The sequence below is a fragment of the Podarcis liolepis genome (genome assembly GCF_965112155.1).
Source record: "Podarcis liolepis genome assembly, chromosome: 3".
NCBI classification, from domain to species: Eukaryota; Metazoa; Chordata; class Lepidosauria; order Squamata; family Lacertidae; genus Podarcis; species Podarcis liolepis.
The window spans coordinates 89,311,205-89,336,126 of record NC_139557.1 but is presented as its reverse complement, the minus strand read 5'-3'; positions in this window follow the sequence as shown (position 1 = coordinate 89,336,126).

Here is a 24,922-nt window from a genome sequence, read left to right as displayed (position 1 = left end):
ATCTGAACCTTATAAACACAAAAACACTGAAATTAAATCCGGTGTGTAATTGAGCGCAGCACAATTTATCCCACAGGCTGAATTTCTCTTTCCTTGTGGTCTACCTGTAATATTTTGGACCATGCCATGCACAAATAACAGGAGTTTTATAATTACTGCGAATTGCTGTTCTTGAAAAAAGGCTGGAGGGGAGTCACCGTCCTCTGGGAGAGCTCCACTGATGAGCTTGGAGGTAGGGCCATGTGCTGACTGACTTCTTCTCGTGACTTCTCTGACTACCACAGATCGAACTGGTTAAAGATGCTGGAATTTCATCTATATGAAATAATTGAACTGAAAATTAATCACTATGCCAGCTATGCAAGTTGACGTCCACCACTGCATCTTGGAGAAGGACTAATATATGTTGAACAATGGTGAGGCCAAAACTTGAGGATTGTGACCATCGAATAGGAGTAGGAAATCTCAGACCCAGGGTGGCGGTAGCAAAATGTATCCATCTATCGTGTTCTCTCTCTCTGGCCCCTGGACCTCTCCTCAGGCCACACCCTCTACTGGTCCTGTTTTGTATGCTTTTTGAGTGTTTTCACCTGGCTGGAATGTATCCTTGACCTTTGATAATGCCTGATAATGAGAAGGATGCATCAGTGTGCAAAGAAACTAGCCTCCTGTACAAATGTCAACATTTACACCCATTGCTTCACCCACTTTTCACCTCTGGAATTGCATCACCTTGCTCTCCTGATTTCAAAGTTCTGGGGGAGCCATTCACATCAGTACCATAAGGCTTCAGGTAATGAAGTGTGGTGTGTTGACCTGAAGAAGAACAGAGTGCTGCCACTCTCACACAGGGCTAATTGCCACTTGGCTGCAGAAGAAGGAGTGAGTAGCTAATTCCATCATTTATTTGATCTGACATTGTGAACTCATTCTCCTGAGCTCCCCCCGTATGCATCCATTTCAGGTTTTGAATGGTCTGTGCAATGCAAGAGTCTCTCTGTGAAATGCAAATGTCTGGTCTGATCTGGTGTGGTGTGGCCTATGGTGAGGTGGTCATCCCTGGCATCCTGCCCAAAGGAAGCTTTTTTGGCTAGGAGCTTACAGAGAAGGCCAAGGAGGTCCAATGTGCTAGAGTTTCTTGAATCGTTAGATCTGCTAAGGAATATTAATCCAGAGTTCTAAGGAGGAGGGGAACAAGCCAATGCCAGGCATGCAAATCCATCTGATTTATATTCTGACTGATGCAATCAGCCACAATCATGAAATCCATTTAGCCGGGTGAGGACTCCAGCTACTTCGTTTCAATTACGCAATTATCATATTCCATTTAATCCCCAAATCAATTCCTGTATTTAGAATTAAGATGCTATGGCAATTATAGCCAATTAGGTTCTATCAGTAAAGTAAATAAACACCGGGATGTGCCAGTCAGGGTAATGGGATAGCAAACGAAGCAAAAAAGAAGCCCAGCATCTCCTGCTTGGGTGATGATTTGGTTATTTGGGTATTGCAAAAGGAATATGCATTGCCTTAGTGCAAATGATAAACATTGTCTTGAAGCCATTACTTGTGCTGCAATTGGTTTCAAAGTGATGGCGCTTTGATTTCACGCTTGTTGCCAGGTCTGCTTGCGTTCCTGTTTACACATGTATGTGAAGTTATTACATATGTATGCAGGGCAAATCTATTTATTTACTTCAACATGCCTCCTACAAAGCATTGGGATTGGAGAGCCCTGGTGAAATCATTCCCTCTATTTACAAACTAAATCTTTCAGTCACAATTAAACTCCCCCTCCTCCCCCCGCCCCAACTTCACTCTCCTATATGGAAAGTGTAGAAACGTTAGTTTCACTTTTAGCAGACACTTGTCTGCAGTATTATTATTTTTTAATGTCTGCATCACCAAGGCACCACGAGACATTTCAGCTTCCCTCTTTTGATTCAGGGCACTTTGGACAGATCTAGAATCACCTTGAGCAAGCACAGGATTCCTCTGAAACACCCTGATTCATCAGGGCAAGATTTGTCCCAATCCATCGTGTATCTGCAGCAGTCTGGGTATATGTAGTGAAGTGATAGATTTTATAACAACAACAATAACATATTTATTTATACCTTGCCCATCTGGCTGGGTTTTCCCAGCCACTCTGGGCGGCTTCCAACAGAATATTAAAATGCAATAGTCTATTAAATACTAAAAGCTTCCCTAAAGAGGGCTGCCTTCAGATGTCTTCTAAAAGTCTGGTAGTTGTTTTTCTCTTTCACACCTGGTGGGAGGGTGTTTCACAGAGTGGGTGCCACTACCAAGAAGGCCCTCTGCCTGGTTCCCTGTAACTTGGCTTCTCACAGCGAGGGAACCACCAGAAGGCCCTCGGCGCTGGACCTCAGTGTCCGGGCAGAACAATGGGGGTGGAGACGCTCCTTCAGGTATACTGGACCATGGTCTTTTAGGGCTTTAAAGGTCAGCAACAACACTTGGAATTGTGCTCGGAAATGTACTGAGAGCCAATGTAGGTCTTTTAAGACCGGTGTTATGTGGTCTTGGCGGCCGCTCCCAGTCACCAGTCTCGCTGCTGCATTCTGGATTAGTTGTAGTTTCTGGGTCACCTTCAAAGGTAGCCCCCATAGAGCGCATTGCTGTAGTCCAAGCGGGAGATAACTAGAGCATGCACCACTCTGGCAAGGCAGTCCGTGGGCAGATATGGTCTCAGCCTGCGTACCAGCTGGAGCTGATAAACAGCTGCCCTGCACACAGAATTAACCTGCGCCTCCATGGACAGCTGTGATTCCAAAATGACTCCCAGGCTGCACACCTGGTCCTTCAGGGGCACAGTTACCCCATTCAGGACCAGGAAGTCCTCCACACCTGCCTGCCCCCTGTCCCCCCAAAACAGTACTACTGTCTTGTCAGGATTCAACCTCAATCTGTTAGCCGCCATCCATCCTCCAACCGCCTCCAGACACTCACACAGGACCTTCACCGCCTTCAATGGTTTAATTTAGACATGTTCCTTTATATATTATGGAGCTGTGTTAAAGAATCTGTAATCTGTGGCTAAACCACATGGGCCTAAAGGAGGATGGCTGGGGTCTGTTCTATGAATGGTTCAGTCATATTTTTTTTGCAGCTAGGAGGGTTTTATGCCAGTCTGTGGCGAGTGGCCTGCAGTTACGCTGCATTCCAAATCAACCAGAAAGTATGAAAAGCAAATAATATGGTTTATTGTGCTTCCCTAGCAAACAGAACAAGACAAAAGCAATGTGTGTATTTACAAAGCAGCAAGAGCAGCCAAGGGAAAACATACAATTTTGTGTCTTTTCCCTTTGTTTCTCTGACTCTGTGCTTCTGCAAAGCTGAAGCCTTTTATATAAACATACAAGTCTACTCAAAAGCAAGTTCCACTGAATTCAATGGAGCTTACTCCCAGGTAAGTGGTGATAAGATTGCACCCTTGATATTATTATTATTATTATTATTAGTCGCTTAACTCACAAAAGTGACTCAAAGCAATTTACTAGCACAACAGAAATGCTAAAACCTATTACAATAATCACAGCCCTCCCCAACTGCTGCTTCCATTTTGTATAGCACATAAAACTGTGATTTGACAAAAAACCAATCCCTTTACAGATTTTCTCTCTGAAAATTATTTGTGTGAACTCTTCTATATTACACAGACCTCTTCCTTAAAAACAAACAAACATAGGCACAAAAAATGCTATATGTACTCTCAAAAAGGGCCTTTCAGTTATTCAGGAACTTTCAGTGCAGATTTTTTTAAAAATAGGCTGATCGCAGAATAAACAAGAGGCAATGGCCAACAGGGAGTCAAATATATTACAAAGAACTTTAAAAGTGTAATAACAGCTTAGTAGGAATGGGAGATGTGGAATATGCTGTCCTGTTTTTGTTTTTGTTTATGCATCATGGACATGTATTTATTGCATGTCTATAGGGGATGGGAAATGGGAATAAAATTGGTCCTGCTTTTTGGGAGGGACTGGTAGCATAATATACTAAACCCCTTTCAAAGCAATTTCATGGGCACTGTCTTTTGTAGCTAAAAGGGGAATCTGAATTGCACAGATGAAAGGCCCCATTATAGGTGAGAAGTATATGTATTATTTCTGCCTGTGCTCTTCTTGCTAATAGCCCCGTAAAATGTAATTACGAATTTCTTTTTTTAATAAAGGTATTGTTATAAAAAGGAAATATATTATTCACCTGCTACACTGCCAATGACACACTTATTAAAATCCAGCTCAAATGATCTTAAGTGCAAAAAAAGAAGAAGAATGCTTAATTATGTTGTCCTATTTAAAAAACATCAATAACGGGCTGGATGGCTTCTTATACACTGAGCAGCCATTGACTGTCAACAAACTAATGAGTTTCATTTATATCGCCATACCATAATATTTAGTGATGACTTTGCGGAAAACAAGAGTGTTTTATGGCGAGGCATTATATTGAAATTAATTGGTATTTATGAGCTGGGACATCTTCCTATATTATTACATATATTTGTTTTATAGCCTGGTTTTCAATGTGGGAAACTCAGAGGAGTCATCATGAAGCACAACCGGTTTCTGCAGCTCACAGGAGTTCAGAGCAGAGCAAATGCCCTCTTTTCCCCTTAGAAAGGAAGATAGGCAAAACACTACCTTGCAAAGAAAGAAAGAAAGAAATTACTGAGAATGGTGCTGTGGTCTAAACCACAGAACCTAGGGCTTGCCTATCGGAAGGTCGGCAGTTCGAATCCCCACAATGGGGTGAGCTCCCGTTGCTCGGTCCCTGCTCCTGCCAACCAAGCAGTTCAAAAGCACCTCAAAGTGCAAGTAGATAAATAGGTACCACTCCAGCGGGAAGGTAAACGACACTTCCGTGTGCTGCTTTGCTTTGCCAGAAGCGGCTTAGTCATGCTGACCACATGGCCCAGAAGCTGTATGCCTGCTCCCTTGGCCAATAAAGCGAGATGAGTGCCGCAACCCCAGAGTCGTCTGCGACTGGACCTAATGGTCAGGGGTCCCTTTACCTAGGTAACAGGAACTAACTCTTTAAAGCAGGGGTGGGGAACTTCAAGCTCAGGGGCTGAATGCAACCTTGCAGCTTTCTCAGTCTGGCCTCAGAACCTCCCTGCTTCTTTGTTGCCTAGCCAAAATGCATCCTTGAACTCTGATAATGCCACTCTGCGCAGCTTCCAACACATATAAAAACATAATAAAACATTTTTTGAAACTTCCCTATACAGGACTGCCTTCAGACGGCTTGGGGGTCAGATAATTCTACACCCTCCAACGTTTCTTCAATGAAAATAAGGACATCCTAAGGAAAAGTGGGACATCAAATCAGAAACTGGGACAGCTTCTCTAAATCAGGGATGTCCGTGGAAAATACACCCAGAATGGAATTTGGTCCGTAGGCTGCTAAAAGGTTCAACAAAGGTTGGCATGGGAATGCATTGGGGGTCTTTATTCAAGGAGGAAGAGGTAGTTCAAGCCCAGAAGACTTCTGTTCTGTATTTGGGGGAGGTGTTTCTTTCTAGCCAGACGGATTCCTTCAACACTCAGCCTCAATAGCATCTTGCTAGTCCAAAAAGGGCAGGTTTGCACTGCATCTGCATTTTAAGCAGGGACACAGGGAATGGCCACAAGTCAATTGGGAAGGAAAACAAGACAAAGAAGAAGATTTAACAGGCAGGCAGTATCTCGGTCTGGATTGTCCATGCAAAGTGAATGAACAAAGGATGGCAATTCCAGGTTAAGCAGCCAGGGTGGAAATAACCATTACCTGCCTTGTTCAAGATATGTAACAAGGTGGAAGAAATGGGAGATGAAAAATCTGTAAAGGGTGCATTCTCTCTAAAGAGGTCACTATCTATTTCTGAGGCACCTTTTCGCCCTCTGGTGATATTTCCTACTCTACCACTGTGTGCTGAAAAGCTTTGCTTCCTGATCGGTATGCGTGCTGCTTGAGAAAGACGAATGAGATACATTTCCCTGCACTGATATTTGACCTTTATGTCTATGTAAATGACTGGAATATTTATTACTACTTCCTCCCATTCCATATCCATCCTGATAAAAAGAGAGAGAATCATGGGGCCTCCCTCATCACAGATAGTTTTTATTGTTCTTTGCATCCACAAATGATTAACACCACCAACTCGCTAAATTAAGCATTTTGCCAGTGTGGTATTCAGAAATAATTGAAGTTTCTAATGATAGCACCATGATAAATGGAGGAATTAATGCCTTCTGATGGCGCCCAGACAGTGCAGGCAAAAAAAGATCAAGCCACATCCTGGATCTCCTCCTCATTGCCTCTGGCATGTCTCAATCTTTAAAAGTGATTAGATCTCTAAGCCAAAATAGCAGAGAGAAGTTTGAATATAGGGAAGCTATCTGAGTAAAGGAGGAAGTGGGACTATTGTGCACTAAAATGGTGCTACTACTTGGGTTTTATATATATTTGGGGTGTGATCAGTAGAGATGAGGGGGAACTATATGATCCTACTGTTCGATGACACTGTTAGAGGGCACCATCGTATATGTATTGATAGACAGCCTACCTGTGAAGAGATGTAGAAAAGGGTATGTGAAAGGATATTGTTAGGAAAATATGCTTCCTACCGTATTTTTCTCTGTATAAGACGGACCCGTGTATAAGATGCCCCCAATTTTTGGGGACTCAAAATTAGGAAAATGGGGGGAGATTGCCCACAGTTGTTGAGCCAGGACCCCCGGGAACCCCAGGGGTGAGCACCAGTCAATATACACTGACGGAGATCCCCCTGCTGGTTGTTACCCTTCCAGGCTTCCTGCAGAGTGGGGCAGGAGCCAGTTATAGTTTTGATACCAATGCCTAAGTCAATACCAGTCACATTTGTGTATTTAATAAAGTTGTGGCCAAAATTTCCCCATTAACATTTAAACAAAATTCTGTCTCCACTGTGTCTTTATTTCCATGAGGGATGGGTTTTGGGGCTCGGAGCACAACAGGAAGCATTTTCCCTCTTGTTTCTTTTCTCTTTTTTGGTAAACAACAGACAAAAATTAAAAGACGTAAAACAAAACTATAAAATAGGTCTGTAGAATCAATAGCTGCATATGAGTTAAAACATTTTTTTCCTCTTGTTTCTAATGGAGCCTGATTATGCCTGCAGTGCTGCTAATTCTTTTCCATACATTAAAAAATAAAAAAAGGAAGAAAGGAAAGCGACAGGGACATATGGTTCGCACAACTTAAGCAGCAGGAGGGCTTTGTGGCAAGTGTACTCATCGCAGTACCATTCTCTATGATTTGCATACCTAACGCCTGAGGTTTGGACAATCAAAGGCAGTCTCCATATAGCATGCATCTAACGCTGTACCAGTTGGAGGATTAGCCCCAAAGCAATGCACAAGGCTATAGCCTTGAAATCTGCCAAATGGAGAGCATTATTGAAGAGGGTGTGCATCACCCCGTCACACATGAAGACAGTTGGTAGGGAGGTTTGTTTGCTTGTTTGTTTTTAAAAATATGTTTACTCTGATAATTCCTGGCATGCAAAGAACAGAGATGCCCACTCCAAGTTAAAAACAGTGCCCATTTATCCCTGTGAAGAAGAAATATGATTCAGAATGATGAATCTAGCTAGTAAATATTCCTCATTGTGTAATAAACCATCTGCCACAAGATACTTTGGAGGAAGCTGGCAATTAGGCCCCTTCAACATATAGGAATCTTGCTCTCCTTTGCATCTGCTCCCTCTTTTAGCAATAGTTGTTGTTGTTAGTTGTTTCAAATAGATGCAGAAACACGTTTGTGAAAATCGCCATTGACTAAATGAGATGCTGTATAATTGCAGCTGTTCTTTGCTTTCTTCTGCCAGTGACTTTGAGTCACTTTTAGAGAGATGTCCACTTTAAAGTAATTTGCCACTTGTAGGACCACTAACGTTTGGCAGTAGAACTTAGCCACAAGGAAAATAGAATATGGAACAGTGGTGGCGACTCCCAACTCCACCTGCAAGCATGTTCCATTGCTCCAAGTCAAGTCTCAAGAAATAAAACAGTGTTGTGTAGTGCTGGAGATGAATACATTTGGTTTGCATTTTTATGTGAACTCACCTCAATTGCATGCCTTGAACAGATATGTGGACTAAAACATAGCTAGGCTTTAAAATTTGCACTTCACATAATTTTGTGAATCAGATCTCCAACCAAAGAATGGATATGAAAATATGTAGTTTAGCGAAAAGTGTGCACAAAAATCCACATATTAGTAAAATCAACATTTTAAAAATTCAGATAAATTGCTTGCAGAAATACATCTTTGGGGCATGCATTGAAGGCACTGAAAAGACAACAGAGGTAAGGCCTAATATGTAATGGGAAGAAATTACAACTATCATCATGGGGAAAATTATGGAAGGAGAATTGGAAATTTACGGCTTGCGAGACAATAAAAGAAAATTTGATAAAGATGTTTTACAGATGGTATCTAACACCAACCAAAATATGTAAAATGTATAAAACAAAATCAAAATTATGTTGGAGGTGCAATCAAGTAGAGGGGACGCTTTTGCATATGTTGTGGCCGTGTGATAAAATCAAAGGCTTCTGGGATATGGTATATGAAGAACTAAAGAAAATGTTCAAACAAAATTTTGCCAAGAAAAGGATATTGGATATAGAGATTACGAAGGAAAATAAGAAAATATTTCTTTACGCCATGGTGGTAACGAAAACATTAATTGCCAAAAATTTGGGGAAAAGAAGTAACACTGACAAAAAAAGAATGACAAGATAAATTATTTGATTATATAGAATTGGCCAGAATGACAGATGCAATTAGGGGTCAGACCAAACAAAAATTCCAAAAAGAATGGGAAAAATATAGAGAATACCTTAAAAAGCAATGCCCTCAAATTAATACTTGGACCTGTTTTGATTAACTTTTGCAAAACGAATTATGGTGTAAAAGCTAAAAACAGAAAGAAAAAGGGGTAAAAATCAAACAGTTTACTAAAGATGGAAATAGAACTGTGCTGAGGATGAAGGAAGTCAATTAGAGGAAAAGAAGAATTGGAATATGGTATATACATATTGTTTAATATTTGTTTAGTATAAGTTTTTGTATTTACCTTTGATACTGATTTTTTCTTTTTCTTTTTTGTGCTTTTTCTTTTTATTAGTGTGTGTTTGTGGGGCAAAATAAGAAAAAGAGTAACAAAAAAAGAAAAAGAAATTCCCAAGAGTAGGTGCCGCCATACTGAAGGTCTGTTTCCTACATCATACACAATGATCTTCCTGATAAATATTTGCGGGAGACCCTCACCTGCAGATTGCAGTGATGGACTAGGTATGTAAGGGGCGAAATGATCTTTTATGAATCTTGGTCCTGAGCTATATAGGGCTTTGTGCACCAGCTCCAGCACCTTGGACTTAGCTCAGTAGCTAATTGGCAGTCAACAGGCCAGATCCTTATTTCCCTTGCCTCCTGCGGACCAAGTTTGACAGGTGAGTGGGGCCACCCACTTATCAATTTGCCTGACATCACAGTGACATCCAGTGGTGCTTGTTTGCCACATGGATGATCAGGGCTTGCAAACCCTTTGGCCTTTTTACCTGCTCCATACCTGATGTCATATATGATGTTAGGTGTAGGCCAGGTGAGTGCATGTCAGGTGAGTGTGACTTCACTGAAACAGACCCATGGGTGGAATGGAGAGGCCTGGTGGGCTCAGTTAGGCCTGCAGGGCCAGGCATTCTCCACTGCTTATATAGCAAGATGGAAAGGGCCAATGGGGACAGGTAAGAAGAAAATAAGTACATTCCAAAAACCAGAGTCACACAACTTTGTACTTAAAAACCAAAAAGTATCAGTAAATGTATAACGGGTGCGTGTGTAGTATCTATGGATATGCATAATAACCAGAACCAGAGGACTGGTTTGGAAATCAGTCTAGGTGAAATCCATAATTCCCTGTTTCATATTTTACATCAGAAGGGCGACTCCCAAAGCAGCAAAGAGCAGCATCACAGAAAGGGTTAACCCCCTCCCAATCATGACCAGTCCCCATGGCTGCTATTTAACAACAACAAAACAGAGAAGCGAAACAATCACGTTTTATGCATTGTCTAATATGGCCAAAAAATAGACACAAATACTGCTTTCATGTATGGGATCAGGTACCTTAAAAGTACCATTTGACTAGATATTGTTAGGGGAGAGAATAAGAGGTGTTATCCTTTGGTATTTCTGGTATTTCTACATAGACACATTGCTTTCAGCTGCCTGGATTAATTTAGGTCAAAGAGTTTGCTGTGGAGTTTATCTGAGGCCCCAAAGAAACACTTGTTGGGCAGGCTCAGAGCACCGGAGGGTGGGTTACCTAAGGTCCCCCATAAGTACATGTTGTGCCAATTCTTTTTTTGAAAAACAGGTTGTGGGGTGATAGAGCATAAGGGAATATAAGCTGACATGTCTTCAGCATTTGTTTTTTGACTCATGCAACTGTTGGTAATTCCTAGAAATGGGTAGCTGTCGTGACACCAGCTTCTGCTAAAGACTGGATGAAAACTCTCAGGAGGGTCCTAGTAAATTATGCACTAGAACAGAGTGATTCGTAGTGACAGGTCAAAAGATTTGTAATGGAAGCCATTTTGTTGGCCTCTGGTTGCTGTTTGGCAGCATATAGTCAGGAACTGGCTCTTTGCCTATATTTTGCAGGCTTAAATACTGTGAGGGAGTCAACCAGTAGTTTTCATCGTGAGATACAGTACAGACTGAATGTCTTTGCTCTCTTGAGAGAAGACTTCTTTGCCTTCTGTAACTCATTCTTCCAGATTTCACGCTGCCACTTATGGTTACCCAGACAAATGGCGGTTACCTCATTTTACTTCAGGAGTAAGGGATTCAATTTTATCCTGCACCTTCACCACATGATCACAGATGCAATAAAATGTGTGTGCACACGTACACAGGTTTCTAAGGGGTGGGGCAGACTCCCCATAATCTCTACGTTCAGTGAGGATGCAAAATAAGGATGCAAAAAACCAACATCAGCAACACCCCAGCTCAAGTTCAGCAGTGGCAGCGTTTGTCGCTGGAGTCAGTCAGGACCTGGGTCCCCCATGCCAGGCGGATAAAGGCCTGCAAGGCAGGCAGTACTCACAGCCAAGTAATCCGGGAAACTGTCATTTATTATATGTGCTGGGATTTGTAGCGTTCCCAGTTTCCAAGATTCTTTCGGGATGTGTGTGCATGCATGCAGCCAAGGTCTTTAAGCATCCATCTCATAGATGAGAGCCACCATTAGTGTGGCTGTGTTGTTGCACACATTTGATGCTTCTTCCTGAGACACCCCCCAGAGCTTGCTTCTGTTGGGTTTGACTGAGAAACTGGTGCAAGCCCTGAGAAGTTGCTCTGCCCATTCCAGCAGGCTGTAATTCCCTTTCTGGCACATTTGCTGGTGCTGCACTTGCTCTGGCTGACACAGGTGCCTTGCAGATGATGGCACAAATCCTCTCAGAAAAGAATACATTATCTATTTTTTGCCAGAGGCACTTGCTTTATAACCCTTCAACCCGCATCTTCAAGCGTGCCCAATCTGATATCTTTCAAAGGGACTCTGTGCCTGAACCATAAGTGGCCACTCATTATATTAATTTCTCATGCCTGTGGTTCACACTTCAGGTGAAGCTCTTTTTCTTTCCTGCAGATGATGGATTCATGAATATGCATGGCTCTGTCAGATAATGTCCAGGTGCAAGCCTATGAATATTCAAAAGCCATTGTTGTGTGTGAGCATAAATCTGCATTATCTCACAGCAAATGTGAAATTGCCCATGTAGCACCTGAATTTAATATTCATCATCTGATAAGATTCTGAATTGCCTTTAAGAAACTGTCTCATTTTTTAGCTACTTGATCTACCAGTTCTTTCACTGGCGTGGAACTTGACAGCCTGGTCAAAGAAGAGGCCTGAACTGAAAGCACATTTGTTCACATTCATCCCCTGCTACCCTCCTCTCCTTTTCATCTGTCACTTTACCAACTGTCTAAGCTTAGATGTTAAGTTCTTTGGGGGCAAGATGTCTTCATTTGTTATCCTTTCTTTTTAAATTTTTTTTAATTATTACATTATACATGAGATCTAAACACAAACAAGAACAACAACAACCAACACAGAAATACAGTGGTACCTTGGGTTACAGAAGCTTTAGGTTACAGATGCTTCAGGTTACAGATGCTTCAGGTTACAGACTCCGCTAACCCAGAAATAGTACCTCAGATTAAGAACTTTGCTTCAGGATGAGAAAAGAAATCACGTGGCAGCAGCGGGAGGCCCCATTACCTAAAGTGGTACCTCAGGTTAAGAACAGTTTCAGGTTAAGAACGGACCTCCAGAACGAATTAAGTTCTTAACCTGAGGTACCACTGTATTAGAAATGACAAAGGGAACCACATATCCATTCTCTTATTTGTCATCAAACTTGGAAGGTGTGAGGAGACACCTGTTAGTGGAAATATCATGAGGGCCATATTTCTTGCATTGGTGGCACCAAAGAGTTTACCTGCCACCCTACATAGTTTGGTGCTGAATCTATATTTGAAACCACAGATTGGGGAAATATTTGCATTGTGGTCAGTTGTACTGGTATTTTGTTTTATTTTAATTAGTATACTGCCCTTCATCCATAGATCTCAGAGTGGTTCTCAACATAAAATTACAATATAAAAAACACAAAATAATTGATAACTGATATAAATGATATAGAGTCCCGCCACACATTATAAAAATGTTTTGGATCTTTGAAGCCTTTCTATTCTGGCTTGTCTTTTCTGCAATTTCCAGACTCTACATTTTTACAACTACAAAGTCTTCTGGTTTTTGTTTTGCTAAGGATAACCCAGCTGCTACCAGCAGTCATATTACCAGTTCTTTGCATAGGACCACCCCATATATTTAGCAATGAAAGTTACGGGATTATATGTACGGGAATCTCTAGGATAGGTGACAACTCCTGTTTAGGCCAGAAATGATTTTACCAGTGAGCACTCCCACCATGTTTCAAGTCAGGTTTAAAGATGAAGCCATAGAAAGGGGCATAGGAGGATCTTGAAGTTATCCACCGAATTCTCCACCAGTTATCAGTAGCACCTGAAAGCAGACTGATCAGGTACACAGGTCAACAGATCACAATCTACAGTGAGATGTATGCCAACTTAAAGAGTAATTTTTTTCTACATTCAGATCTCTGTATAAATTAGCATACTACAAAAATCAGCGTTCTCTCTCGTTCTGTTTTTTGGTGATGTGCAACTGGGAGACTCTTAGCAATTTTGTCCCGACATCTCTCCCTCTTAGCTGTATGAGTGAATGGAGTCCCTTTCAAAACAGTCAAGATCTCTGGCTACTGGAAGCTATCATCTCCTACCTATTTGATCGCATACTGAGAGAGGTCCGTTGTGCATTCTGGGCTATTTGCCTAATGATACAGTAACAAGCAGCTAGAATAATACCGTATTAGTTAGGGCAATTTATCACTGTGGTTGCTGATGTTAGAAACAGGTTTGGCTCTCATCAATGTGAGTGAAATGAACCCAGCACCATCTCTTGTTCCTCAGTTGAACATCAAACAGGATGCGGAGACAAGCATGACCCGGTGCAAATTTTGTTTCCAAGGTTTTTATCCTTACGAGATCCCCCCCCCCTTTTGCATGGAGCTCATTTGATCTGGGTCATAGTAACATTTTTCTAACTTGGAATTTGCATATTGGCAGGCTTTTTGTATACCCATTATGTGCACAGTTGATGAATGATTGAAGTCAAGGGTGGCAGATTGTGTGAGACAGCTTCTCAGGGCATAGATATCCTGTAGTGTATTTATACCTGCCAGGTTTTTAAAATCCACAGGAAGGGATGGAGCCTCCTTCCTCCCTTCCTATCCAACCACGTGACCAGAGATGAAAGCAATGAAAATACAAGAAAACCAAGGTAAATATATTAATTAGTTACAGGAAACTCCACTCAGCTTGAATTGGTTCAGCAATTATGAGTGTTGTTGGAGAACCCTTGCATTCTCATTGACTTGTAATGTTGCACATTGTTTTTGGATTATATTCCTTCCTAAATATATGCTAAAAGCGAGTACATTACATGGTGCCCCACTGCCATACTACCTCTCTATGCTTCTACTTTGCTAGTCAATTCTAATTTAAGAACCCCATTCAGTTTGCAACGGAGAGAGTGAAGGAAATCTTGCAAGAATTGAATGCAAAATTTAAGCCTAAGCAAACACATCTATCAATCTTAATAAAAAATTAATTTGCAAAGGTTCCAAGAACTTTTGTGGAAGTCCCGTTTGATCTAGCAGCTCAGGTTTTGCAAAGCCTCTTTTAATTAGCTGCCGAGGGACAGTCTAGCAATGAGTTTTGCTTTGCCCTAGAATGCTCAGCTCACATTATTGCCAATACTACTAAGTAATTTTTATTTTAAAAACAACCTCTTTAAAAACACATTTGCTGTGTTTTTATTATGTTGGAAGCCACCTAGAGTTGCTGGGGTATAAGATAATAATAATAATAATAATAATAATAATAATAATAATAATAATAATAATACAGTTATGTTTACACTTAGGGTTTACCTTTGTCATAATCAGTTTAGCTGTCATAATTTTCATGATAGAATCCTAGTGTAGGTTGGCATACATGGTTATACTTTCTTGTTAGAGATCTTTACATAACTGAAGTTCACTGGGTTCCCTTGAGAGAGAGAGAATGATTGTTAAACTAGCTTAGGCATTCAGTAAAGACATGGCCTTAGAACTGAAGGCTTAGGTGAATCTAACCAGAGCAAAGGCAAATTCGATTAAAACAATTTCAAAGCAGCAACAAAGAGTTAAAGTGCCCTTCAAAAGTGAAAGCACTGTTCTGTCTAGACTGGTGCATAGGCATGATTTGAAACAAGACAGAGCTCAGAACAGATCGGTGGAGTGTATGCCATTAATCGGTCTGTTCAAGGCATGTGGGAGCGTTGAATGGGATTGCAATCAATAGCCATGCCTTGGATGCCGATTACCTGTCTAGCAGCAAAGCATGGCAATTGTGTGAAAAGGGAAACTTGTGACCACTCATCCCTCACACAAAGGATCAAGGGAAGGATGCGACCCTTTTGGAACAAAACTAAACTTTTATTTACATACACTCACTGAGGGTTATAGCTTAAGGTTACTCTAATAAGGCACAACCCTTTGTGGCCGACATATGCTCTTCACAGAGATAATTCTCTATTTAAACCTGTCTCTGAATGGCAAATGCTCTTTACACTGCCAGTAAAACAGTCTCCCGGCCATTTCCAGGATCTTTACCTTCCCCTCAGGGAAACAACCTGGTTTGCCTTGCCTTGCCTAGCTAACCCTTAATTCAGCTCTAAGTGCTAAACCGATCCTTATCTAGATGCTTTCCAAGCTCTAACTAGTGCTCACTGACCGGCCAGCCCCATTTGAGCTCTCATAGTCAAGCCCTATTTGACACTTATGATTCCAGGTTTACTCTCTCTCACCTGATTGGAGGACACTCCATCTGAAATATACTCAGAGTCGCAAAGTGATTTTATGCTCTTTATTCAGCTCATAGTGGTGAGGAGGAATGAATGAAAGTCCCCTCAAAGTATCTGCTTTATATACATTATTTACACAATGATTGGCTAATTCTGGAATTCTACTGTAAGCCAATCAGGTTGTGGATTCACTTATATCTGGAGCATGATTGGGTGGTTCCTGCCAACCAATCATACTGCTGCATTGTTCTAGGACCAATCAGACTGCTGCAATTTGGATCCTATTGTTCTAGGACCAATCAGACTGCTTCAGTTTGGATCCTATTGAACTCAGTACATAACACCATCCAGCTTTGATTGGTTTCTGGATGACTGGGAGGCTGGCCTAGGGTCTATCACAGATTCAACTTTAGAAAGAAAGAAGTTTATTTAGCATAGTGGGGAATGTACTTGCCCTCATGCCCTGCTTCTTTTAAACTTTCCCAAAGGCATTTGACCGGCCACTGCAATGAGTGCCTGCAACCATGAGCTAAGTACAAGGCAGAGGCTGGGTCTGAATCTCAAAAGCAAACTTGCATAGTTGACCCCACATTTGCTACCACAACAAAATTCTCCACCAGGGTAGAAATAATATATTGAACAGATGGAAAGCTCTTTAACTTGAATAGGCTGAAAGCAAAGAGTAAGGTTACCATAGCTTCCATCACAGAGGTTCAATATACTGATGACAACGTAGCGTGTGCACAATCAGGGGATGACCCCCAAACCATCCTAAATATCTTTGCAGAAGCTTACGAAAAGCTTGGCCTATCGCTCAACATCCCAAAAAACCCCAAAGTGCTGCACCAACAAGCACAAAACAACCCTTCGGCAGTGCCACAAATCCAACTCAATGGTGTAATGTTGGAGAGTGTTGATCACTTCTCCTACCTGGGCAGCTTTATTTCCCCAAGGGCCGACATTGATGCCAAAATTCAACCTCACCTGAGCTCTGCGAGTGCAGCTTTCTCCCAACTGAAGTGCAGAGTGTTTGAGGACCAGGACATTCGCAGGGAAACCAAAATGCTTGTTTACAAAGCTATTACACTACCAGCCTTACTGTATGTTTGTGAAACATGGACCACTTACAAACGCCATCTCCAACTCCTTGAACTATTCCATCAATGGTGTCTCCGAAAAATGTTACATATCACTTGGGAAGGCAGGTGAACTAATGCCAGTGTACTGGAAGAAACAAAGATCACCAGAAAAGATCAGAAAAATATGGTTCCAGCAATTTGACTGTAAGATATAGAAAATTAAGTGATATGTATGAAAAGGTCGAAACTTAAAGTAATACTATGTTTAATCTAAGTTACAATTAAATTGATAAAAATTACTCTAAGTTTAGAAATATAACATTGGAGAAGTACAAAATAAGAAATGAAACAAGGTAATAATTTGCTGGTATTTTTATTATAGAGAATGCAGAGTAGGGAGATGTGAGGAAGTCCAGTTAGTTATGCAAAAAATGTTACGAACAGTTGTGCCTTTTTCTTCTTTTTTTCTTTTCTATATTGTTCGTTGGTATAATTGTATGTTTTTCTGTTTGTTAACTTTTTTGGTGAAGGGATTTTGTGTGTTTGTTTTGTGATTTCCTATTTTATGTTTGAAAACTGAATAAAATATTTAAAAATAAAATAAAATAATGCCAGTGTACTGGAAGAAACAAAGATCACCAGCGTCAAAGCAATGATTCTTCAACATCAGCTTTGTTGGACTGGCCATGTTGTTCAGATACCTGATTATCGTCTTCCAAAGCAACTACTCTATTCTGAACTTAAAAATGGAAAGCATAATGTTGGTGGCCAACAAAAGAGGTTTAAAGATTCAAGGCAAATCTTTAAAAAGTAGGATAAACACTGACAAGTGGGAAACACTGGCCTGGGAATGCTCCAGTTGGAGAACAGCTTTTACCAAAGGTGTCATGGACTTTGAAGACGCTCAAACTCAGGACAAAAGGGAGAAACACACTAAGAGGAAGGCACATTTGGCAAACCCTCACCATGGTCAACTCCTGCCTGGAAACCTATGTCCCCACTGTGGAAGGACATGTGGATCCAGAATTGGCCTCCACAGTCACTTACGGACTCACTGTTAAGACTGTGTTCATGGAAGACAATTTTACTTGGGTAAAAGTGATTGCCAAATAAGAAGAAGCTACTGCAACAAAAAATGGGACGCGGGTGGCACTGTGGGTAAAAACCTCAGTGCCTAGGACTTGCCAATCGCATGGTCGGCGGTTCAAATCCCTGCGGCGGGGTGCGTTCCCGTCGTTCGGTCCCAGCGCCTGCCAACCTAGCAGTTCGAAAGCACCCCCGGGTGCAAGTAGATAAATAGGGACCGCTTACCAGCGGGAAGGTAAACGGCGTTATGTGTGCTGCGCTGGCTCGCCAGATGCAGCTTGTCACGCTGGCCACGTGACCCTGAAGTGTCTGCGGACAGTGCTGGCTCCCGGCCTATAGAGTGAGATGAGCGCACAACCCTAGAGTCTGGCAAGACTGGCCCGTACGGGCAGGGGTACCTTTACCTTTACCTTTTTACTGCAATAAAACATCCACGCCACCAAAGTTGAACTGGTGTGGCTGACATACAATTAAACTTCTCCAGAAACTGAGTACAAGGCAGAGGTGGGATCTGAGCCCCCAAACACCAAACCATTCACTTGAGCCCACATTTTCCTGCTTCAACAGAATACCCAATTAATTCCCTATCCAATCCTCACCAACATCACCTCAAATACATTTTTCAGCTGATTTACGCCCTGTCCCAAATCATTATCTTTGTCTAGATCACCCCAAATCAGTTTTTCTTAAATAAATTCCCCAAGTCTGCCCCAGATCAAGTTGCCTTCAATTAATTACTCCATTATTACCTCCACCTCAGATAACCTCTAAAGAATTTCCGCTTAATTTCATCAAATTAATGTCCTTCCTCGAATTAATATCCTCCGAAATCACCCCCAAATTATTCCGTAAACCAATTATCCAATGTGTGTGAGAGTGAGAATTTGTGTCTGTATTAGTGTTTACAGGAACGAGAAATGAACAGAACTGAGGATTCCAAAAGGCAATTCTATAAATAGAATAAAAATGCAATTCACATTGCACATGGCCAGTCATGGTTCCCTATTACTATACTATTTGTTTTAGATGTTATTGTATGTTAAGAACAGCCTGCTGGACCAGGCCAATTGTCTGTCTAGTTCTACATCCTTTTCTCACAGCAGTCAACCAAATACCTGGCAGAAACCCATAAGCAGGGCCTGAGCACAACAGCACTCACCCCAATTGTGATTACCAGCAACTGGTATATTCAGAAGCATGATGCCTCCATTAGTGGATTATCACTCACGAATGTGTCCATTCCTCTTTTAAAGCCATTTTATGCTCCCTCCCCCTTTAAAAAAGGATATTTTAGAATATTTACATTTGTTCTAAAATCTATGTGTCTCACCTTTACCAACAGTAAAAGAACAATAACTAGCATTCCTTTGAGGAGGCCAGGCAGTGGAAAAGCAAGAAGGAAACTGGTAGATCAGAGGATATATACCTGCAGTTTGAGATTTTAGTTACTGTCGGCCCTTGGGCCCCTGGCATATCTCTTTAAAAAGAAAGCTTTGAAATGTCTGCACTTGTTTGCCCAGCAAAAGCATGTGGCTTTACGATCTCCCTGGTAAATGATTTTGATAGAACCTGTTTCTTGCTAGGAGGCTACTGGATGCTCGACAAAGAACTAGGCAATAGGAAATGACGCGTTTGGAGTTCAGTCGGCTCTTGAGGGCACTCCAGGACACAGGGCTCTCCATATGAGGGAATTAGGCATTCAATGCTTCTGAGAACTTTGGTTCCAAAACAATGCAAGGCCTTATCTTATTATAGCAGCTGTTGACTCTAACCTGCTAGAACCAGGATGACTCTTAGCATCCCTGGAAGATATGTGAATAATAAGTACCCACCTGCTGACCTCTAGGGGCATAACTTACCTGGGCAAGCACACTCTTTATAGTGTTATAGTCTACTTGTATATGCAATTAAGTTAACAATAGTTGTTTTTAATGATTTTTATTTTGTTTTTAATGGTAATTATTTGATGTATATTTCATTTAAAAAATAGTTTTGTGGATCTTAGCTATGTTTTATTTACAATTGTTATTATGCACATCACTGAGAGAGCTTTTTGATTCAGTGGTTGATAAATCTTTCTAAAGAAATAAAAACTTAACTACTTTAATAGTCAATGCCAGGCTTCCTCAAACTTGGCCCTCCAGATGTTTTTGGCCTACAACTCCCATGATCCCTAGCTAGCAGGACCAGTGGTCAGGGATGATGGGAACTGTAGTCTCAAAACATCTGGAGGGCCGAGTTTGAGGAAGCCTGGTCAATGCTATGGACTGGCTGGACACAGAGGAAAGGTGGGAGGCACCAGCTGGGGAACCCCAAAGGGACAAAGGCTCAGAGCCCCGGCATTGGTGGTGAGATGGCAATGAGCGGTCAGAGAGAGAAGAGGGAGAAGCCTGGGAGGAGGAGGTGTCAGAAGCTGAAGGAGGTAACAGGGTTTAGTGAGCAGGGGGAGTCTGTGGCAGAGAGAAGTTTGGAAGCAGACTCAGGAGAGGCAGAGATGAGTCAGGCTGGTGAAGAAGCCAGGGTGTCTCCCCCTCCTGCTGAAATAAGCTCCCCTTCCCCTGGTCTCTGAGAACCAGAAGAGGCATGAAGAGGGACCAGCAAAGACAGGCACACTGGCAGAGACTCAGATTGCTTGGGAAAGGTCCTGGAGAGGAGGAGACTTAAGCACCTTTAGGCTCCACAACTGCCTCATACGGGCAAGATCGGCTGAGAAGAGTTAATGTGCTCATTAGGCCTGGCACAGTTTCTTCTAATAAAGAGTTAACTTCACTTACTCTGTGTGATTTATTCCCAACACCCATTCTTCTGTCTCATTTTTGTTTTCTCAATTTCTCTCCCCCACAGTCCATTTTTTCCTAGAATATATGCTAAGTCACTCTCATGCTCATTTCCCCTCACTGTGCTTCTGAACTAGAGATGGAAAATCAAATACTTTCTCTGCTCCAGCAGTTCTAGAGGTCTGTCAGTCATGTGTAGTCAGTGTTTGTAGACCACTACGCCAAGCACTCTGCTCTGAGCCTTTTTTTATTTTTAGCAGGATGCATTAGCCAAAAAGCTGTAAAAATTTAGCCTGGTTGAGCTTCTCTTTGGAAAAAGCCTGGTGCCGAATGGAGCTGGAAAGAGAGGCAGTTGCAAGGAGGGGAGGGGACAGCAAACTTGAGATTGACACTGGCTGCTAACTAGCTGAGGTGGTTGTTGATTTTGATGACTTTACCCAGGAAAATAGCTATCTTGCTCTTTGTCGTGGGGAAAGTGTAATGATGGAGGATGAAGATCATAGTGGGTTGGATCCAGAGACGTCAAAGTGGCTGGAGGCAAGGGCACTTCCTTTCTCATCTTCACTCTGACAGCCCCAAGACTCACCTGGGGTTAGGGAGGCCATGCTAAATGGGATACGATATGGTGTGGGTGCTCCCTGAGGGGCAAGGGGGAATGGCCGAAATCAGCTGAAGGCATCTTTTGTGGGTTCTGCTCACAGAAGGTGCCTGCACTTCATTTTCCACTATCTCTTCCTGGCCCCTCAGCCCCCTCCCACCAGAGCCTGCCCCATTCAGCAGGGCCCCCAACCTGTTGGGGAGAGTCACCCCCACCTCCTTCCATGGGCAGATATCTAGATCCAGCCATTTAGCCTTGTCCAGAAATTAGCAAACACAACAAGACGTAGGTCTTTATTCTCCAGTTCCTGTTTTGAACCAATTCCTGTTTCCTGACTTCCATTTCTTGATGTGCTTTAGGGATACACACACACAGTGGTACCTCGGGTTACATACACTTCAGGTTACAGACGCTTCAGGTTACAGACTCCGCTAACCCAGAAATATTACCTCGGGTTAAGAACTTTGCTTCAGGATGAGAACAGAAATCATGCTCCGGCGGTGCGGGGGCAGCAGGAGGCCCCATTAGCTAAAGTGGTGCTTCAGGTTAAGAACAGTTTCAGGTTAAGAACGGACCTCCGGAATGAATTAAATACTTAACCCGAGGTACCACTGTGTGTGTGTTGTGTGTGTGTTGTGTGTGTGTGTATTCTTGCACATTGCCCTGGGTCTCTGAGCGGAGAGGGACTGAATACATTTTAAAAACAAGAAGTGTTAGGTTTGAAGTGTTGCAGGGTGAGAACATAAGCCCTGCCTGGGATGCTTGAGGCTGAGCTGCGTGCAGTAAATATTTCCCATGGGCAAGTCTTCCCTTCATGTTGTGGTCAGCATGTGATGTGTGTGTGTGTGTGTATGAGAGAACGAACTTGCCACCAGGTATCCTAAACTGAGTCAGGTCTTGCTCAATTAAGGACAGTACACAAGGAATGCATGAAAGCATCCAGGGATTGGAACTCAAAACAATCTCCTCCTCAGACTAGCTCTTAAAGTGTCCCCACCTACATGGTAAGAACTGAATGAACAGCATTGTAGCAATTATTTGTGGAAATGCAGTACATCCCTTCGATCTACAAGCACAACACAGTCATGTCTGTTACTCGGATTAGAAGTAGTGGCATTATCTTCTGGAAATTGCTTCTACATACTTTTCAGAATACACTACCTATTTTCTGAATCGTGTGCACTAATTACTGTTGTGTAGCAATTTGTACCTAACACTGGAGTCCATTATCTGGATGAAGCTACCAGGCTGGTAGATTTCCACAGCTTCTGCTCTGGAGCCAGGTTTAATGATTGTTAAATTTTTACTGACTGTTGTATTTCTTTTCTTTTCTTTTTAAGGATGCGGAAAATTTGTACAACATACATCTGAAAAAAATAGTCCATATAAAAATGTATTTCAATGTGAGAAAAACTAACTATGAAACGAAGACTGAAACTCTGGACAGGCTTGGAAATTGGCTCCACCAAATTTAGCAGAAATTTCTTCTGTGTAAAATGTGTGCATCATTGATCTGCATATGTTTTCTGCCTCCCCCCCCCCCAGTGTTAGATACAGTTGTCTAAGGCTTCCCCATTTATACTAGTCATAAACCAAAGTTTTGTTCACATTTCCCAATTAGAAATGCCAACTGTTTTTTTTCTGTCCCCTGCCATTATGTGCAACTTCCATTACCTATCTCTGTGCTAGGCAGCATTCACCTGTAAATTAGCCCTTTGCAACCTGGTGCCTTTCAGATGTTGTTGGACTACAACTCCCATCATCCCTGACCAGTGGCTGTGCTTGTTAGGGCTCATGGGACTTGTAGTCCAAAACATTTGGAGGATATCAAGTTGGGGGGAAGGTTGCTGTTGATCAAGCTGTTGGTGGTGGTGCAGGAAGAGACCAGGCTGTTACTCCCTTTGCCCTTGCTCAGGTAGCAATTTCATGTCTAGTGCAAGAACAGAGGAAGCTGACAAGAGTCAGACCATTGATAATTAACACAGTGTTGTCTACACTGGTGCGCAGTGGTTCTCCAAGATTTCAGGCAGGCTTCTTTCTCAGCCCTACCCGGAGATGCTGGGGATTGAACCTGGAACCTTCTGGATGCCAAGCAGATGTTCTACCATTGAGCTATGGCCTTGTGCCTACGAGTTCTCCTTTCACACAATGCAAAACAAGTGTCCCGGATTTAACCGAAAGAGAATTGCAGGGTGTGCTTCTGCCTAAGAGAGTATTAGAAGGGAACAAAAATCAGAAATGCAACATGATGTTGACAATGTCTTTTGAAACACCTGACTGATGGAGGGCTTGCTTCCTGTCATTCCCTGTGCTGAGGGAGTCGGTGCTGTCATTAATAAAACAAAAAAGGAATGGAAATAAAGCCCATTGTCTTAGGTATTCTCATGTTTTGTGGTGATATCTTGTACGAAGGGGAGGTGCAGTCATGCATTTTAATCACAGTACAGAGTATTCATTATGTATGGGCTGATATATAGACAGCATAGGGAAGCTACAAATATGAGATGGGAAACAAGTTTTGGACTACAACTCCCCCATCACCCCTAACCATTAGCCATGCTGGCTAGGTGGCCTGGGACTGAGGGGAGTTGCGCCTCAACAACACCTGGTGGGGTGAGGTCCCTCATTTCTTGTATAGATGCTGGTGTTTTTATTTATTTATTTTGGCATGTGGAAGAATCAACAAAGGCAAATAACTGTTGCCAAGAAGTGGATGTCTCCCAGCTTGGCTGCTATCAGGGATGGAAGGATCTGTTGCTTTTGATTGTCTCACGTTCTCATTCTTTCATACTTAAATTCAGCTCTCCATAATTGGCAGCAACTAGGGTTTCTTCTTTTTAGAAAAACACCTCATGAAAATCTGACACCATTTTAGTGTGAATTTTTGTATGCAGCTTTAACTAAAGTGTGTACACACACACAATTTCCCCAAATATAATGCCATATTGCATATTGAGGCATGCTGCCCAGGGCTAAAAAGTGAGCTTATGCTATAGCTAAGATTTGAACTGGGCATTGTCTTTACTTGTATGGGACTCTGGGCTCCCAAATAAGAAGTCTCCACAGACTTTTGTCTCCTCAACACCCACTGCAAGGCCTGATGCTGGTGTTATATATTATGTTTCAACTTGGCGCCATAGTTTTATTTATACTAGGCACAGGGGATCTTTTTCAGCCCATGGACCACATAGCCTTGTGGTTAACCTTCCAGATTGCTAGCTGGGTTTCAGATCTCGTATAACTCATAGAAACATCAGTAAGAACTTTCCGACAGTAAGAGCTGGTTATCAGTGGAACAGACTCCCTCATGAAGTTGTAGACTCTCCTTTCTTGGAGGTTTCTAAGCAGAGGTGGGATGGCCACCTGTCATGGATGCTTTAGTTGAGATTCTAACCTCCATTTAAAATAGCTGTGCTGCTTGCTGCTTTGGTTCCAGGTGCATGCATTAGTGTTCAAAGCCCTAAATGCCTCAAGTCCTCAAAGACCAAAGGTGCTAAAATTGGCAGAGGAGCCCCTCTTGATTGTTCCACTGCCCTCAGAAGCATGGTTGGTGGTGACCCAGGAAGGCATTCTCTGCAGCAGCCCCTACATTGGCCTCGGCCCAGTATACCTGAAGAAGCATCTCCACCCCCATTGTTCAGCCCAGACACTGAGGGCCTTCTGGTGGTTCCCTCACTGCCAGAAGCGAAGTTACAGGAAACCAGGCAGAGGGCCTTCTCGGTAGTGGCGCCCGCCCTGTGGAATGCCCTCCCATCAGATGTCAAGGAAACAAACAACTATCTGACTTTTAGAAGACATCTGAAGGCAGCCCTGTTTAGGGAAGTTT